Here is a 5,058-nt window from a genome sequence, read left to right as displayed (position 1 = left end):
ATTGTATCCCGTACTATGTCACATGATGAACTGTATAAGAACTTGCATACATGGTGATGTAACACATTATAATTTAGTCGCAAAGTCAGGATAATTATGTCAACAGTGTTTAGAGCAGAGTAGAAAATCTATAAACAGTCCCTTCATAACACATGACAACGCTCTATGTAAGATGAGGTCCAGCTTGGTTGAAAGTGCTCTGAGGTGAAACTGATGCATGGATGGAGCACATTAACACAGTGAGTGAGTGTGGTTTTACGTCGGGGGAACATTGCCCCCGATATTGTACCCATGTGGGGAATCGAACCCGGGTCTTCGGCGTGACAAGTTAACTCTTTAACCACTAGGCTACCCCACCACCCCTTTCATAACAGTGAGTGAGTATGGTTTTACGCCGCTTTTAGCACTATTTCAGCAATATCACGGCGGGGATTTAGAAATGGGTTTCACACATTGTACCCATGTAGGGTATCGAACCCGGGTCTTCGGCGTGACAAGCCAACGCTTTAACCACAAGGCTACCCGACCGCCCCTTTCATAATAGATACGTGCAGACTTTGGAAGGCAACACATAGCACGCTTTGATAATAGATACATTGAGGCATTAGGAATTTAACCCATATCAAGAAAACATACATCTTTTTGGCTAACAACTGATTTATTGCATTTAGCGACGTTTGGGTGAGATTATTAGATCGTTTTATTACAAATCAACATCAAAACGTCGTTATATGCAATATACCAGAAGTTGCCATCAACAAAGTTTTATGTTTTATTATTGACTCGCCAAGTCCTAGAATGCCAATCAAACAGTAAATTATCAGCTATCTGTTATAACATGTGTGCAGACATTAGGAAAGTAAGGCACACAGCACGCTTTTATAAATAGATACATGCAGACAGTCTTTTGGTATGCCGTAGCCGTGTTGGTTTAAAGTTACTGCTACTGCAGTATGAGGATGCTTGACAATATCCGTGTGCTTATCCAAACGTTCATGACTGCTAATTGTAGACAAACAGTGCTAGACACGTGTGACGATTCAACGCTTGGAGTAACAGTAAAATCAGTACAGTGGTCGAAGAGTTGTGGTGAACATATGACATAATCATTGACACTTGTATTGTTTATGACATAATCATTGACACTTGTATTGTTTATGACATAATCATTGAAACTTGTATTGTTTATGACATAATCATTGACACTTGTATTGTTCATGACATAATCAGTGACACTTGTATTGTTTATGACATAATCATTGACACTTGTATTGTTCATGACATAATCATTGACACTTGTATTGTTCATGACATAATCAGTGACACTTGTATTGTTCATGACATAATCAGTGACACTTGTATTGTTTATGACATAATCAGTGACACTTGTATTGTTTATGACATAATCAGTGACACTTGTACTGTTTATGACATAATCCTTGACACTTGTATTGTTCATGACATAATCAGTGACACTTGTATTGTTTATGTCATAATCATTGACACGTGTACTGTTTATGACATAATCATTGACACTTGTATTGTTTATGACATAATCATTTGCACTTGTATTGTTTATGACAAAATCATTGACACTTGTATTGTTTATGACATAATCATTTGCAGTTGTATTGTTTATGACATAATCATTGACACTTGTATTGTTTATGACATAATCATTGACACTTGAATTGTTTATGACATAATCATTGACACTTGTATTGTTGTGAGGGGCGGTCGGGTAGCCTAGTGGTTAAAGCGTTCGCTCGTCACGCCGAAGACCCGGGTTCGATTCCCTACATAGGTACAATGTGTGAGGCTCATTTCTGGTGTCCCCCGCCGTGATACTGCTGAAAAAGTGCTAAAAGCGGCGTAAACCATACTCACTCACTGTGTCGTTGTGACCTGCGTACGTAAAATCACCAACATCTAATTGAGCACCACATCTACCATTTACTGTTATAAATGTACAGTACTGAACATAAGTCTTATCACCTGAATAGCATGCGACACTAAAATTGTCCAGCTAACAGTCTCAAAATATCATCTTCCACTAACTGGACTTTTATAGTCGGTTGACTACCTTGCCACGGGATGACGTCAAAATATTGGTGAGAGTAGAGACCGACCCTGTTTAAAACCGACAGCTACAATCGTTCACAAAGTTAGGTTGAAAACTGTTTTCGCAATGTACACACACATTTATGTTTGTAAATTGGCAAAGTTTGTCGAGTAGAGCACCCTTTAGTCTTTGGGGGATTTAATATCAGTAATATTTATTCGATATGACGTAGTATTATTTCATTTACTATCCCATTAATATATTTCTGAACAGCGCCCACTTCCGCTCCCCACCGCTCTCCCTCCTCACCCCCCCCCCCCCCCCTCACCCCCACCCCCCACCCCCCACACCTCCACCTCACCCCTCTCCCGTGATAAAGCACACATATGCCTGGCCCGGGCTTGTTTTCCTTTGTACGCTATTGTACACAAATATCACTGAAAACAAAAGCGTATAATTCTGGTTTATGCTCTTAACACATTTGTTTTTTTTGTTGTTTTTTTCATTCTTCTCTAGAGGAATGCTACTAAATTATGACATTATTTAACAATTTTCAAACCGCTTTGCAGCGGATTTCGAAACTTTGAGGAATTCTTATGATTCTTCAGACTTCTGTCTGGTTAATGGAGACCGTGAAAAATCATGAGAATTCCTCAAAGACTTCGAAATTCAGCATTCCATGTGTGGTTCTTTTCGCATTGATCCTGAAGATATGTCTTTAACATAAAAAGGAAGCTACTTGTCATTGCTCTGTGACAGTTATATAGCGAGGGACAGGAATTCCACCGTAATATTTACTGAAACAGACCATAACACATCTGACAGACTTTTAGACGAAACTATTCTAGTAGTGTGTGAATTGGGTTTGTCCCCGCATAAGAGTGAGTGAATGAATTTGGTTTTACGCAACATTGTACAATATTGCAGTTGTTTGTTTGGTTGTTGTTTAACGCCGCACTCAGCAATATTCCAGCTATATGACGAGTCTGGACCAGACAATCCACTGATTGACATCATGAGCATCGATCCACGCAAATGGGATACGGTGACATGCATTTTAGCTGAAGCAGGGCGACATACTCTTGCAATATAAATTACAAACCACAACCAGTCAACCAGAAGCTTTTACTGCTATCACACCAAGTTCCCCAGCATTGGCGATGGATGAAGCCTACGTTTATGAAGACATTATCAGCTTGTAAATAATCTTTGCAACTACATTTCAGACAAAGTTTCAAATGTCTAATTCTATTCTTTATAAATATAAAAGTTATGTTTATCACATTATTTAAATAATACATTTATAACATAATTAATTTAATTTTTTCTTGATAATGATCTTCAAATTTCAAAATAATAAGTTGAAACTTTAAGATTTCAACTTGAAATTTCCACTTATTATCTTTAAATCTTAAGATATTAAATTATATTTTGAAATTTCAAGATTCTAAGTTGAAATTTCAAGATTCTAAGTTGAAATTTCAAGATTCTAATTTGAAATTTCATGATACAGAAGTTGAAATTTCAACTAAGTAACTTGAAATTTCAACACAGCATCTTGAAATTTCAAGAAAAACAAAACCAATGGCCCTAAAAGACTTCCGTAGTTAATCAACACATGCCTCTGAAATAATGCGTTGTGACGAATTTCATGATTGATACTGAACACGTTTGGCTGCCCCGTTCTTTCGTGACATTGTTGACTAAACAACTCACATACTCATGTGTTAGAAGGTTACATTTCCTGATATAGTGCGAAATGACTAATTATATTCAACAAATGAAGTTATATAAGTATTGTTTTATTTTGTTGATTGTATGTCATATATCCCAATTACATGGATCGAGTCTCATTATGTTTTATTGAACTAGTATTCCGTACATATATGTGTGTGTAGAACATATATTATCTCGAAAGTCATGTAGGCATCATCATTAAATCAATTAGCTAGGCGACTTTGCTTGTCGTAAGAGGCGACTGACGGAATCGGGTGGTCAGGCTCGCTGACTTGGTTGATGCATGTCATCGATCCCAATTGCGTGGATCGATGCTCATGATATTAATCACTGGATTGCCTGGTCCAGACACGATTATTTACACACCGCCGTCATATAGCTGGAATATTGCTGAGTGCGGCGTAAAAAACCAAAACCAACCAACTTAAGGGAGGGTTTAAGGAAACCATGTGTTTAAAGCGTTCGCTCGTCACGCCGAGGGACCGGGTTCGATTCCCAGTAGTATAGTCTCAGTCCGCAGAAGGCCATTTTGGTTGATCCGGTTGATCCAGGCGGATGCGAAGTTGATTGGCTGATCCAAGTCACGTGACCGGATAGGATGACTCATGCATCAACAGCGCGTCGGGAAAGGGGGGGTGGGGGGGGGGGGGGGGGGGGGGGGGGGGGGATGAAAGGTTTGTGTTTATAAGGCAGAAAAGAATTCATAAGAAAACAAAAGTAAAGGGTTATGAATAGAGCTATGTGTATAGCGTGCTGCCCTAAATAGACAGACCGTACCCGTCAGCCCAGTTTGAATTGAGCGCGCTTGACAACTCACGTGGCCTTGTCGTTTCAAATAACCCGCGCTCGCTAGAGCGTGCGACCTGGTTTGATGAATACAGGGTGTGTGTTGAAAGTACATCATACCACAATAGAGACGGGTTGCGTCAACATGATATACGCCAGGTAATGTAGGAATAAAAAATGTACGTCTAGCTGGATCAAATTCATCTTGTACGGTCTACACGTTGTACACCATGAACGTTAGACAACCTGTACAGAAAAAAATATAGATAAAATAGATAAGACTACACAATCAGCAAGCTAGCAGTTTACATTTAGCGCGCAAGAACGAGGTAGTCACGTCACCCTGCATTGACTATAGCGCTGAAGGCAGCCGGATTTCGAATCACCCGCGCTGCGTACTATTGTGAACCATTTGTATAGAGGGCGTTCACTTATTCAGGTCTGTCCCGACTTGCATAGTTGATGTTTCAATG

Source organism: Haliotis rufescens, unplaced genomic scaffold (genome assembly GCF_023055435.1).
Source record: "Haliotis rufescens isolate VD_foot unplaced genomic scaffold, xgHalRufe1.0.p SCAF_3, whole genome shotgun sequence".
Classification (NCBI taxonomy): domain Eukaryota; kingdom Metazoa; phylum Mollusca; class Gastropoda; order Lepetellida; family Haliotidae; genus Haliotis; species Haliotis rufescens.
The sequence above is the reverse complement of the archived record's forward strand: the minus strand, read 5'-3'. Positions refer to the sequence as shown.